The sequence below is a fragment of the Leptonychotes weddellii genome, chromosome 10 (genome assembly GCF_054177405.1).
Source record: "Leptonychotes weddellii isolate Sample4059 chromosome 10, ASM5417740v2, whole genome shotgun sequence".
NCBI classification, from domain to species: domain Eukaryota; kingdom Metazoa; phylum Chordata; class Mammalia; order Carnivora; family Phocidae; genus Leptonychotes; species Leptonychotes weddellii.
The window spans coordinates 120,114,456-120,129,759 of record NC_138378.1 but is presented as its reverse complement, the minus strand read 5'-3'; the positions used below and the strand labels follow the sequence as shown (position 1 = coordinate 120,129,759).

The following is a 15,304-nucleotide window of genomic DNA, read 5'->3' as shown; positions in this document are numbered from 1 at the left end:
TATATTCTTATGACCCACGTGCATGTCCCGAAATATTCCAGTATTGCATATTTTTGAACTTTATGGAAATGGAATTGTACAATATGTAATTTTTTTCTCCTTGCCTCTTTTACTCAATAATAGATTTTTTAAATTAGTTGCAAGTGATGTAGTCTTTGCATTCCTGTGTAGTATTCCATTGTCTGAGTATTTCACAAGGTATTTGCCCATTCGACTGATGATGCTTATTTGGGTTATTTCCAGTCTTTTTTTTGGGGGGGGGGGTTATTTCCAGTCTTTAGGTCTTTGTGGACAGTACTGCAGTGAACATTCTCATACATGTATCTGGTTGCACGGATACCTGATTTCCACTGCCTACATGTATTATCAGAAATGGAATTGCTGGTTCGCATGTGTGTGTTTTAACTCTACAGAGACAAGGAGCTGTTCTGCCCCCTGCAGAGCAGGAATTCCTGTCTCTCTAAGTACTCGACAGTACTGGGTTTGGTCATTTGTTTTATATGTTCAGGGCTGTGGGTATATACTATCTCGCTGTGATTTCAATTTCCATTTTCTCAATTTCTATTAAGATTGAACACCTTTTCACATGTTCTTCGGACATGTGTCGGCTCCTCTGTGAGGTGCCTTCTTATATCTTTTGCTCATTCTTCTGGGTTGCTTGTCTTCTAATAATCATTATAATAACAACAAATTGTGGGAGCTCATTAGCTACAAGTCATCTGCAGATCAGTGAGTCACAGATGTAATCGCCCCGTCAGTGGCTGGCTTAATGTCGCTCTTTTTTTAATGCCTCCAGTAAATAAATTTGCTTACCTTTAGCTTAGTTTAATATTTCAGTCTTTTATAAACTTTTGTGCTTTTGTATCTTTTTAAAAAATATCTTACTCTCTCTGAGGGAATGAAATTGTCCTATACTAACATTTCAAATTTTGTATCATTTTATATCTTATTTTATTTATTTCATTTTATTTATTTTCTTCTTCCCTTTACATTTAGGCTAACAAACCCATCTAGAGTAAAATTGTATTTGAGATAGAAGTTGAAGCTCATTTTGCATTGTGCACGGATCCCCTACTGACTGAGTTCCATGTATCGACATGACCATCACTTCCAATTGATCATTAAAGTGGCTCTCATCATAGGTCCTGATCAGATGTCCAAGCATCTACCCCTGAGTTCTCCCTTCTTGCTCATTGGTCTATCTCTAGTCCAGTTACCACACTGTACTTATTACTACACCTTTATAAAAAGCTTTGATAGCAGACATATCAAGACTCCCAGATTATTCTTCTTTAAGAGTGTGAAAACTATTTTGGTTATATGAATTTTCATAATTGCTTCAGAATAATTTCATCAAGCTATCTCATATTTTTTTTTAAATCTTTTTGGGGTTTTGTTTAGGATTGCATTGAATACATTCATTTAAATATGGGAAGAATTAACATCTTACACTAAGTTTTCCAGTGTAAGAACATGACCTATCTCTCCATTAGTCCTTTAATATCATTCATAAAGGTTTGTAGTTTTTCCACCAAGAGATCTTGTACTTTTTTGTTGTTATTGTTCAATTATCTCTCATCTTATGGATTAGTGGATCTTCTTCTACATAGTACATTTCCTTCAAATTTATTTGTTACTGGTATAGAGAAATACAGTTTTTTTTTATTGATTTTATTTCTAACAATTCTGGTAAACTCTCATGAATTCTTTCAGCTTTTCTGTAGATCCTTTCGAAACTTTTCTTCAGAGCATCTACACATAATTACACTTTTGTTTCTTCCTTCAGAATTATTTCTTCTTTTCTAATTCTTGTACCTTTAATTTTTTATTCCTTACTTAAAATACTAGATAGGATTAATTTATCATGCTTAATACACTGGCTAAGAACTGCATAATATACCAAAAAGAAATGGTGACAGTGGACATATCCCTCTTCTGCTGGAACCAAAGGGAGACCATCAGGCACTTGGAGTTAAGTAAATTATGTGTTGTTGTTTTGGTAAACACCTTTTGTCAGTATAGGGTGTTCCTTTCTATTCTTAAATTGCTGAGTGATTTTATTATGAATGGAGTTTTTTTTTTTTTTAAAGATTTTATTTATTTATTTGAGAGAGAGAATGAGAGACAGAGAGCATGAGAGGGAGGAGGGTCAGAGGGAGAAGCAGACTCCCCGCTGAGCAGGGAGCCCGATGTGGGACTCGATCCCGGGACTCCGGGATCATGACCTGAGCCAAAGGCAGTCGCTTAACCAACTGAGCCACCCAGGCGCCCTATGGTTCTCTTTTAAATAACTATTTTTGAGTTGAAATACATTGGTTGGTTTTCTAATAATAAACCGATCTTGTATTTTGGTATAAACTCAGTGAGGTCATAATTTATATATTTTAGGGTTAGCCAGATAATATTTTAAGATCGTTTTTTATCTCTAGTCACTACAAAGATGACCTGTGATTTTCTCTCCTTTAACTTCTTTAACAGATTAATTAGTTCATAAAATGAGTTCTGGAAGAAATCCTGTACAATTAGAATCATATCTTTATTGAATATTTGGGAAAAACTTGGAAGTGAAGCCATCTGGATCTAAGGTTTTCTTAGTGGAAAGGGTTTTTGTCTGTTTTAGAAATTTAATGTTTTATAGTAGGGACTACTCACATCTACGCTGTGGAGAGGGCAGTTTGGGTGAGTTACATTTTTCTAAGATATTTTCTCCATTCCATAAATTGTCTTTTCTATTGGCTTAAAGTTGTCCATAATATCATTTTAGTATCTTTTTGATATCTGCAGTCCCCAGAGACTGAGCCTTTTCATCCATGAAATTAGTCCTTTGGGCCTCTCTCTTCTTTTCTTGACTAGTCTCAACAGAGGATACCATTTGAGTTATTTGGAAGAACCACCGTTTAGATTTGTTTATCTTCTCTATATTGGTTTTCTACTTTAATAACTCCTGTTCTGGCTTTATTTTTTTTTCTTCTCCTCTACTTTCTTACTTCCTTGGGTTTACTTTGTCAATCTCTTTTTCTCTTAAGTTTTTGAGATAAATGGTTGGTTCATTAATTTGTATACCTTTATATATGTAAATATTTAAAAATATTGTTTAAGTGCTACTTAAGTGATATCCCACAAGTTCAGATATACAGTATTTTTGTTGTAGTTCAATTCAAAATATTTTATTTCCATTATAATTTCTGCTGTGATTGATGCGTTGCCTGAAAGTATATTTCTTAATTTCCAATCATCAGTGTATTTTCTTGTGTCTTTTTTTGTTTGTTTGTTTTTTATTTCCAACTTAATGGCACAATTGTCAGAAAACATACTCTGTGTAACTTGAACCTTTTGAAATGTGTTGAGAGTTGCTTTCTGGACTAGGATATGTTCAATTTTGGAAAAATATGCCAAGTATGCTTGCAAAAAATTCATTTTACAGTGGAGTTGATTTCTTTTTGTTCCTCTCTCTGTTTCTCTTTCCTTCCTCCCTCCCTTCCCTCCTTCTCCCCACCTCCCTTCCCTCCCTCCTACCACCCTCCCTCTCTCTCTCTCTCTTTCTTTCTCTGTCTCTCTCTGTCTCCCTTTCTCTTTCCATTAGGTTAGGCTTGTTAATCTCTTTGTTTAAATCTTCATATCATTTTTTTTATCTGCTTGTTCTTTTTATTATTGAGGATGACATTGCAAAAGTTCCCACAGTGATTGTGGGTTATTTTACATTTTCCTCCTATAATTGTATAAGTTTCTTCTTTTCGTGTTTTGAGGCCATAAAATTACATGAAATCCATAAATTGTTGTATTCTCCCAGTAAGTTGAAACTTTTATCTTTTGAACCCTTCATTACTACCTCTTTATATCTAGTACTGCCGTCCCATAAAGTCAATTTCACCAATGATAATATGGTTTCCTAGGTTTCTTTTGATTGATGTTTCCTTGCTATACCTTTTTATCTTTCCTTTTATTTTAACCTTGTGTTTGGGATATGCCTTATGTTTTAGATGTGTTTCTCATAAGTTACATACATTTGGAATTTTGTAGTCAGTCCATTTGCTTTTAACTGGAGCTTCTACTTTTTGGTTCTTGCTTTTAACTGGAACATTTGGCTTGTAACTATATTTATAGATTTATTAGATATGGTTCATTTCATGGAAGAACTCAGTGATGAGAAATTCTGAGTTCCACATTAAAAAAAAATAATAATTCTGTATCGGATTTTCACAATATTCATTCACCATTGAGTTTCTGCTTCAAAAACCTGGAAAAATAAATTGAGATGGGTGCAGCAATAGAGTCCGTAGTGGAAACCACTGTTAATATTAGTTGGCTCAGGTTAAGCATCACTGCTTATAGAAACCACTGCCACGCTATTATAGATACTATGAGCACTTCACCTCCTCAGCCTTTTACATATATGAAATAATAAAGGAATAAAGTTGAATACATGCCTCATGGAATTTGGAAACTAAATTATGTTGGGAGCAATAAATATTTTAATCAAAACATCAACAGGTATGGAAGGGGCAAGATTAGCACTTTCTAGTGATGTACAGCAGTAAAACACAAAAATAAATAAAACATGTATTTACAACTATCCCTAATAAACATTTCATTTCTGTATAGCTAAGTGGGGAAAATTTGAGAATGGAAAATAATGTAGCACAGATTCCATTTTTCCATGCACGTTTACAAATACACAACTGACTGTTGGCCTAAAAGCTTCCAAGTTGTTGTATGACTGGACATTTAGAGTCCTTAGCATGTTTACATTAATTGCCACTCCTGCTGCAAAAAATAAAAATAAAAATGGGGTCTTTATGTTTTTAAAGTAAATGATAGAAGCTGGTAGAGATTGAGGAGTTTCACCCAATGTGTGATCAATTTTAACACTGAAAATATTTTAGGATACAATGATGATCTAAAATATGCAGTACTCCCTAGAATTTTTGCAAACACTGTTCAAGCCTAGGGGAAGAAAAGTGAGTGTGGCATACTCTGAGAATAGAAGCAGGTAAGAGGAAGGCAGATGGTTTGCTGCCTTCTTCCTCATGTTGGTTATGACATTCCTTTTCTTCACAGAGGCAGTTGCCCTATGTTCACATAATTACATTCCTGCTGGCATTACCATGGGAAGTCTTATAAACAGTTTCATTATTTCACAGGAGATGCTAAATGGACATGATATTGGATACTCCCCAACTGATAATACGACAATCCAATACACAATCTTCTTTCATGACCCTTTACAGACCAGTATTTCAGGATCCATATAAATGCATTCTTCATACATAAAGCCTAACCAAACCGCAGAAGAAAAAAAAAATTTTTTTGGAAAGCCCAAGTTATATCTCTTTGGAAATGTGAACAAAGCCTAACTCTTCAACACTCAACACTCAATATTCCATTTTTTTTAGTGTATTCTGAATATATGTATTTAGTTGTATTTCCTAATTATTAAAAAGATTAGTATAGCACATTTGTCTAAGCAGCAGATACTCAGTTCAATCTTTTAAGGCTGAAAACGTACATAGATATCCTTCCAGACAGGAAATGATGACATTTAGTATAAACATTTCCAAGTTTATACTAAAAAAAATTCTAATAATATTTAAATCTAATAATATTATTGCAACATTTTGTTTATGTTTTTAGGCAAATTATCATAGTTCAACTTAGGAAAATCTGGTGAACCCAAGCTCTGTCAAAAAGATGTTAGATTGATTGAATGCTGCCATCAGTTGAATTTTGCAGGTGCTATCAATATGCAATTTGATTTTGGTCAGTCTCTGTAAGAAAATAACTTTTTTTTCTTTTTTTCCCCAAGATTTTTTTCCCATGAGATCATGACCTGAGCCAAAACCGAGAGTCGGCCTCTTAACCAACTGAGCCACCCAGGTGCCCCAAGAGGAGAACTTCTAAAGGCACGTTCTCACTGAGAAAAATTCTTAAGATGCCACTTTCAAATACAAAAATTATACTTCTTGGCAAGCTTTTGTGTGTGTGTGCGTGCTTACACACACTCGTATATGTTTAAATTCTCTCAACCCCCCAAGAGGTTGGAAACACTCACAATAGTACAAATGCCAGACTCACATCTAAAGATATACTTTGAACTTAAATAAAATAAATAAAAGGTATACTTTGAACTTAAAGAAATAAATAAAATAAATAAAAGCTCCCAAAAGAATCCATGCCAGATTTGTTTGACTTTATGTCCTACAAATATTAAAAACAAAATAATACTCCCTTCTTCCTATTCTTGTGCAATATAATCTGGCCTAGTTCTTTCAAATTCTTATTCTAGAAGCATTAATCAGTTTCCTATACTATAAGTCAAGCATCAGGAAAAGCACCAAAGTGTTTTATAGACCATACATCTCTCGTTTTGCCAAGAAAACTGCCATCAGTTAGATGAGACGATTTCTGTGGCTGTCAATAGGAAATCCAAATCAACTGGGTTTAAGAACAAACAAAAAAGAGTGCTGGGGCAAGACCTGACCCCAGGCTCAAACAGTGTTAACAGAGCAAGGCTGCCCTCAGATCTCAGCTCTGCTCCCTCCAGGTCTAACCTGCTTGTAGCTCTCTCCTGGTAACGCAGCTGTAGCCGTTTTGGTATGTCCAAACTTCATGTGCTCCGGAGAGAGCAAGACTTCATATTCCATGAAATACAAATAACATTCTGGAATTGAGTCTTACTGGCCCAGATCGGCTTGATTTGGGTCAGTTGTTTCTGTCTGAACTCTACTTGGTTGGGACACTGAAGTGAGTTACTTAGGCAGTGGAAACCAAATCCTCCATCTTTGTAACTTTACATTTCCATTGATTGGACATGGAGAGGGGACATTTCCTCCTGGCTTTGGGACATGGTTATTTGAAGGGGAATGGATTGATGCTGGGAAGCAAAAGTAACAGCGACCGATTACAGCCCCCACCTTTTGCAACTGTTTCTTCCCATGTGCGCACATCTACAAAAATGTCCTCTCTCAGTTCTAGTCAAGATTAAGGGTCTCTGGCCGACATGCAGTTCTCTGGTCAGTCTTCCTCTGCTCCCTTGTGGTGTGGTGGTCTATAGCTAAATGACAAATTAAAAAGTTAAACACACAGTATATACAAAGACAGAGAACCAGACTCATTGGGGTGGGAGTGATGGGGACCACCTCTCTTTGGAGAATGGAAAACAATGCTCAGTGGTCAGCGTCCTGCAGCACATTTCACATCCTGCCAGGAGGAGTGATGAGGATTCCACGGCTGGTTGTACAGGTTCTTCATCATTAGTCTGGCTGCTCTGATTTTGTTCTCTGGGAAAACTGCCTTTGTCTGTCGTCCTCCAGGGTGACATTGGAGATGGCTTTGGTCGGGTGTCCCCTCTGGGACTGTTCATCTTTGACATCATATTTTAGTTTTACATAAGATCAGAGGTCTATGGATTGTCTTAGAGTTGAACAAGCCCAGACCGTTTTTAGCTACCCTAGGAATTATTCCAGTTATACAATTCTTTAAAACACTTACAGATATTTTGTTCACTTATATTCACTAAACTCCATGGTTCATGCCAAGGTAGGGGTCATATGGAGATAGCAGATAAGTTGGTGTTGAATATGCGAAGTAAGATTGGAACCCAGGAGAAGCTTAACCTCACAGACTACTTACAGCCACATAATGTTGTATTCTTTCTCCCTCAGAAAATAATTGTTTCCATTTTAAATAGCCATTTTCTGAGATGCAGCATCTCCTCAAAGCAGATCATTCCAAGATCAAGGTCAAGATGGAAGCTGTCAGCCTGAGGACCACAGTCGAGGGCAGAACATCTGGTCATAGCCAGTTTCTGAAAACCATATTCAACATCTGCCCGCAGACACATGCACTGTGAACTTACTACATCCCAGAGACTCAGATTTCTCCTCACTATTTAACAGATAGTTGCCGGTTCAAGGCTCCCTGCACCACTTTCAGTCAGTGCCTGGGAATCCCTTTGCTTTGAGTATTTTTCCCTTCCATTCCAGGATTTCTTGTAGGATTCTAGCTCCTCCACTTACTAACCGTGTGCCATGAGGCAAGTTATTTATCTTCTCTTACTCTTTGTTTTCAAACCTATAAAATAATATAATAATGCTCACTTTACAGGGTCCTCATAGTAACAAATCGGGTATAGAAAGTATCAATACAGAGCTTAGCCTAGAGTAGGTGTTCAGTATTATTATCCATGATAGCATTAATCATAAGAGTGGGGCTAATAGGAATAGAAAATCCAAAGAATTAGAAATGTTTACGGGAAATTTTCTTCAGGAGATAATCTGAATGAAAAAACAATCCATATGCAATTCAAAGCTTAAAAATGACTGGGGGAGAGGGGCTACAGAAGCTCAGAATAATGTCAATGATGTCATGCAATAAAACAAAGCCCAAAACAGAACATTGCTATATGGCATCAAACCATGTATAAAAATGTCAAGAGATTAGTAACCTGGCTGTATAAAGAATTTGGAAGTAAATACAAATGGAAATCCAAAACAACACTGCAGAGAATGACGAACCTATTGTTTCTTCCTCTCCAATCAGATGCTGACACCACCTTGCCCCCTCCCCTACTAAGTCCCGAGGTCCCCTCGTTCAGAGGTGGCTCTGACATCATCATGAGGGATTGCTCATCATTTGTTTACTTACTGTGTTACAGCCTGTCACACCACAGCATGATGTCACAACAGGTCAAACTGACACACTCTGGCCCTTTCTTTCAAAGGGCACAATGGTGGTGAAAAAATACATCTTTCTTCCGTTTGCTGCTTAAAAAGCTGCTCTGAAGGCTGCCACGCCCGCACATTGTAAGAGCTATCTGAGCCCCCACATAGCATCTTCCCAAGCAAAAGTGGTTCAAGGAGCTTGGTTTTTTGCTCACAGGCACTGTGTTCTTACTTGTCAGGCTGCCAGTGTGTTTTCTAAATACTGGTTGCAACCATAATTTCCCAAGTTACCACTCTAACAGGTGGATTTTTTTTTCTTTTTTTATGAAATGATGAGAAGTCTGAGCTAAGCAGTTGAATTGAGGCTGAAAGCCCCTGATGAGGGGTTCTGGTCTTAGTGCCAGGTAGAGCCCAAGGGCGGCCTGTTTCACAGAGATGCATCTCAGCTCTTTGTTACCTTTCCTGAAAGTCAGAGATAGTCAGGTGCGTTTGGTCAGCAACAGACAGCCTGAGTAATGAAATCTCTCCCTCCCTCTCTCCCTCTCTCTCCCACTTGTCTTTCTCATCCTTTCCCATTTTCCTTCTTTTTTTAAAGATGTATTTATTTATGAGAGAGAGAGAGAATGGAGAAGGGGCAGAGGGAGAAGGAGACAATCTCAAGCAGACTCCTCGCTGATCATGGAGCTCCATCTCACGACCCTGAGATCATGACCTGAGCCGAAATCAAGAGTCAGATGCTTAACCGACTGAGCCACCCAGGCGCCCCATCCTCCTCTCTCATTTTCTTATAGTACCTTCAATAACTTCCTTCCCACTCTCCTTCCTCCCGCACCCCCACCACAGCCTCAAGATTTGCAGGTAATAGATGTGAAGTCTTACACATTCTCATTAAAATGTCACAATCTGGCATGTTATTGCACTGTGGCATGAAGCTCAACATCCACCATGACAAGTGGTATTCTCATGGGTTGCCCATGGGTTGCTGTTTCTGCTGTCCTTCCTTCTGTGGGTCAGGGTCTGTGAGTGAGGTGGACAGCTGAAAAGGCTCCCAGTACAAGTGCTGGATTGTGTTATCATCCTCAGTGGAAACAGGCTATTTAGAGTACTTTCTTGTGGACACACAGACACGCATTGGTTCCATCTTCCTTTGGATTTTTCTAGCCCAAGATTCTAGAGTGTGCCTGAGCAATAGGGAAGAGGACACATAATTTTAAACAGTGTTCTTACGTTTGACAGTTTGAAAGATAGAGTTCCCCTTTTTAAAGGAGAAATTTGTTTGAGATGTATAGGGGTTTAAATTCTGGTTGATGGTTTTCTCCATTCCTTGCCATGACCATCAGGGTAAGAAGGAATCACAGCACAAAAGTGTTTGCTTACAGTGGAAAGGATTGCATGAGATGAATCTAATTGACCTGCAGCTGGATTGGCTGTGGGAAGACGGAACAAGCTGGAATCAGAAAAATTGCACAGCATTCTTGGCAAAGTACTTGGATTCTCTTAATCTGTGATCTGGAAAATGGAGACAATGTATCCAATTTTGCAGGACTGTAAAAGCCAGCAATCAAGTTATCTAGATTTCCTCAGAATGGGTGCCGTATCTACAACGTTTTTGTAGAACCAGTGACGGTAGGTGGCGCACAGATGAATTTTTTAGAAATTTCCAGCATCTGTTCAACTGTGCCTGCATTTCTTCCAGTTGCACTTAGGACAAATGATACTGGTTTCCTCATTAAAGATGTCCTTTTTAGCGCTCGCTTCCACAGCGCATATACTAGAACTGGGACGATACAGAGGAAATTGGCCCCTGCACAAGGATGACACGCAAATACATGACGCATTTCATATTAAAAAAAGAAGAAGAAGAAGAAGAAAAGAGAAAGATTTCCCTTCTAATTCCTACATTTAAATGAAAAGGTGAGTCTATCACACCCTGATACAGGGGTATGAAGAGGAAGTTCACCTCCTTATTGAGGTCCTGTGGGAAATGCTGAAGTTTGGAAAACACTGTGTGGCATGGGGTGACCAGCTTTATTATCATTACGATAATTACAGTTGAAATACTGGGGAGCTGTCTTTAATGGTGAGGTACTTAAGGACCAATCCCATTGGCAAGGGCTGGTGGGGCAGGGGTTGGGGCGCCTCCGCGGTGCTCCTGCCCGGGCCCCCCCGGCAGCCTGGGATCAGAGGCCACGCTGGCATCTCCTCAGAGCCACGGCAGCAGGTAGGAGCCTTCTGTGCTCAAATCCTGGCTCAGACACGGTGTCCTTGAGGTCAGAGATGGTACAGAGTTTAGAAATGAATTGACCACACTCACAAAGCAGAATATCTTTCACAACAGGAGGCAGGCAGGACTTTAGGAAGGGGTGTACTGCCATGGATAAGACTTTGAACTTTTGACAGACGGATTAAAAATCCTGGTTGATGTTGTTTTCATTTTCCCTCTGTGGGGCAAGGCTTTTCATCCGGGAGACTCCATCAGGTGGAAGGTACCCATCACATGGGACACTAGAAGAATTAAATGAAAAGATGCATGTAAGGTGCTTAACAAGGTATCTGGTAGAGTTAATAAGTAACAGGTTCTTTAGCATACTCATGAACAGTGCTCATGGACAATTCGTACGTTGGCCCCAACTGTAGATTTCAGACTTTGTAAGCCATGTGAAGGAAGTTGGTTTTATCTTGGGGACTTTGGGGTAGCACCAAAGAGTTTTAAACAGGAGATGATTATGTTCACTTTGGTTTTGAGAAGTCAGGCCTGGCTGAGGAAGGGAGATTCTATTGGAATGAAGCAAGCCTGAAGTAGAAGGCCAGGCGGGGCTGGTTCCCATATTTCAGATGACAAGTGATGGTGAATTAGAAAAGTTTTTATGGAACAGAACAGAAGAGGACACATTTGAAGGACCCTTCTAAGCAGTATCACAGAGACCTGTTGATTCACTGGAGAGGGGGGTGGGTAAGGATGGCAGACCGAGCAGGAGGCCGGATCCCTGTGTTGAAGCATCGAGAGAGCACTTTATATGGTCTCAGTGACTCCTCTCAACCATCCTGTAAGGTTGGTCCCCATGTTTTAGTGGATGGTTTGGATTCTGTATGGTTTCGAGGAGCCATTTTGCAGACCCAGTTTACAGAGTCTAGGTATAGAAACTCTTCACACTTATTTAATCCCTTTCAGTTCCACACTAATACAAACCAGAGAGAGAAATATTGAGACGAGGGGGCATGTTTCTTTTTCATAGAGTCAATGATCTGATAAAGACAACATGACGTGTGTGACTCTGAGAAGACTAACTAGTCTCAGACTGGCCATAAATTTCTCAGAGCATTCTTCAGCTCTTTGTAAAAGTAAATTCAGATCTACATGAGACAATATGCTTCTAAAATCTGGTGTGAAATCACAGTAATAATAAGAAAATCTAAGTAAATTCCTCAGAATCTGAATCTAGACTCTGGGGATTTCTATTTTCTCTCTGTCCACAAACATACGTGCAAAATATACGTGAATTTTTTTACCTATCCATTTTCAAAAATAACACACCATGCCATGTACATTAAGAAATTGCAACGTAGATATCTCTGTGAGCTCTAAGTCCTAAAACGATTACTTTTTCATTGCATTGAGGTGACCTAATGGATTAAATATCACTTATAGCACAAGTGAAAGCCACCAACAAACCAACAACTAAACAAATCATTGCATGAATGCCAAGTAAGCTGAACTATCAGACCCTTTTTTCTTTTCTTTCTTTTTTTTTTCCAAGTGGAAAAGAAAACCCTTATCATAAGCAGAAACAACTTCAGGAGTCTTTATGTATTCTATCTTGTAGAATACATTCATATTTATTCACCCGTGGGTCATTCTTCTTCCTCTTCATAATCCCCATTATGAGCAATAGGGGCAGATGCGTATTTGCAGATTTTTTTTATTGATCTCATTTCTTGTACATTGTACATTTGAGCCTGAATAGGTCTTATTGGCACTTCAAACCCATTTAGATAGGACTGAAGTCAACTCCATGGTCCGTCGTAGTGGGTGGCATTCCACTGTCCTTGCTACAGCACTTTTTAATTCAAAGAGGAGGGGATCCTGTATTCCGATCGTAACTCTGAATAACAGAATGAGACTCAGAGACTTAGTATTGGAATGAAGTTAAAGCATCACAGTCACTGTGCTCCAACAATAGAATATGTTACTGGCCTTTTACAGCTGTTAGATAGTAGTACCTGCTTACCGTTAGCAGCAGAGAGATTGCCCTTCAGACTCACACTTCACACCGATGCTCATTTACCTGAAGGACGGATACCCTAGTTTACATTTGGAGTCATTCAAGCTCTTCATATGAATGTGGGAGTGGACAAACACGAGTGAGGGGCATCGTAGAGCAGACATCAGGCTTTTTTTCCAAATGGGTCTTAACTCTGTTCTTGTTACACTGACTTCATCACGAATTGCATCCTGCCACTGGGTCTGAGACTGCAAAATACAAATACAAACCTAACAGGCCTGTTTAGAAATATCTCCATACCTGACACGGTCTGTATAATTCTGGCTCAGTAATGTTGAAAGTCCCTCAGCGCTCCGCTGCTCTTGCCAGGGGACATCCTTTCAATCACAACTCCCAATAAAACCCTCTGCTGAGTTTCTTGGCTGATTTCCTTGCCTTTTGTCTTTCTTTGACTTCAAACTCAGAAAGATGGACTTTGTCAGCTTGCGAGGACTTTGGTCTGGCTTTTTCACATTTGCATTTAGCGTTGGCCTACCAGCTGTCCCGTGTCGGAGGCAGTGAGAACTTACAAGGCTCCCAGGATTCGGAGCTAGGTTACACGCTTATTTCAAATGCTCCTTCGTCATTGCTGCCCTTCCTTTCTGCCTTTTTTGCTTGACTCAGAATAAGATCATGACTTACCCATGATTCGACACTCTTAAAAAGCTAGAAGACCAAGGAGATAATGTTTGCAAATCATTCGAACTCTTCTGAAGGAAATCACTGTCTGAATTGTACTTAATACCATCTTCAGGAGTACTTCCTGGCATGAAAAGTAATTTTTCTGAAAATGATCTTTATAGATTTTATAACAACCCTTTAATGAAAGAGGGTTTTTTCCTTCCTCTGTCCCATTAGTAACCGTAAGTATTAACATATCCAAATATATTTTATATTAATATTTTCCTTTACTTTGGCATCATAGTTGTTAGTTTGTTCCAAAATTGAAAAACCTGAAAAATCACAGAGATCTTACCATCATCAAAATCAAGATGACAATTAAGTAGCAATGAAATGCGTGTGTAAGTGGCGAGAGAGAGATGGGGGTAGAGAGAATACAGGTGTGCCTATGGATGTATGTTCTGTATGGTTAACAGGATACAGATTGAGCGTAGTGAGTCACAGAGCTTACTGAAGCATTCACATAGAATTAATACTTGGAAAGCAATTGGTCTTGAATTCTTAAAATTATTACAAGATAGTGAAAATAAATGGGCAAGCTAAATTATAATGTGTATTAGAGCACTTGAGAGATAAAACTATAAAGAAAAGGAAGAGAGTGACTTCCATGAACAGGAGAAGGGTATGTCAGTCGCACTCAGGGGGCCACGTTTCTATTCCCTAAGCTGGGTGGTCACGACAAGGATGTTGGCCTCCTCAATTCATTACCTTACATACGTTATATTTCACGTGCATTTCTGTGTCTGCGCTATCCTGAACATAAACTAAAGTTTTTCAAAAAACCCTTTGTTACAAGAAAACTCCCACAACGCGTAGGGAGCGAGGAACCCCGTGAGAATGTCCTGAGTACACAGGAGGCAATGTCTTACCGCCGGGGGCTGGCTTCTTGTTTGCTCCCGGGCAGCAGCAGACAAGTGTGGGCGCTCAGGACCACTTAAGCAGAGGCAAAGAGCTTGCTTGTCTGGCATGAAGAAGCCAGTGACATCTTTGGCCAAAGGGGAAGCTAATATGGTGACAGTTGCAGCCCGACCAGGACCAGGAGGGTATTGGGAATGACCTCGGGGCCATGAAGACCATTGTAATTAGGTAACCAGGCAATGAAAAACACAAGAACATGTGGCTCTGCGAGAGACAGCTAATTGAAAGTCTTTACCGGACATCCGTTGTGCACCAATTACATTGCTGGACGGTGTAAAGTCGGCAGAAGAACCACCGAAGCTCCTGAAGGGAGTTATAGTTTGTTGGAAGGAAAACATTCACCTAGAAGAGTAATTTATGAAATCACAGGCTCCTAGTAGCAAATGCAAAATATATGTCAAAATAAAGAAAACATAAGAATTGAAAGGACGTAGAAGAGGAAAGATTGGCATGGGATGCAATTAGTGTGTATGTGGGGTGTGTGTGTGTGGTGAGTTCTGAGGGAGGAGATAAGCACAAATTTGCAGGAAGGATGGGAATGATGTTCTGGCTCAGCTGGGGGACAGTCTGCATCTCAGCAAGAGTGATGGGATCGGGATAGCTGAGCCCGTGAGTGCAGGACTGAGGGAGGGACAGAGGAGTCAGCAGCTGCCGCCGGAAGTTAAGTCCAAGAGAAAGTCCCTGTCATGGCCGAGGCCGGACCACCCCTATAAAGGCATATGCTGCAGTAATGGTGAAAACTGGAACGAAGACACCTTAGAGAAACAATTCAAGTCACCTATT

The 15,304-nt window shown here is 39.3% G+C and overlaps 1 non-coding gene across 1 annotated transcript; it reads left to right on the top strand.

The window, feature by feature from the left end:
• Window positions 1-10,407: 10,407 nt before the first annotated feature.
• On the top strand, window positions 10,408-10,509 carry LOC115940077 (U6 spliceosomal RNA). Its single transcript, XR_004074876.2, has one exon. It is a non-coding gene; the product is annotated as a U6 spliceosomal RNA (small nuclear RNA).
• Window positions 10,510-15,304: the final 4,795 nt, after the last annotated feature.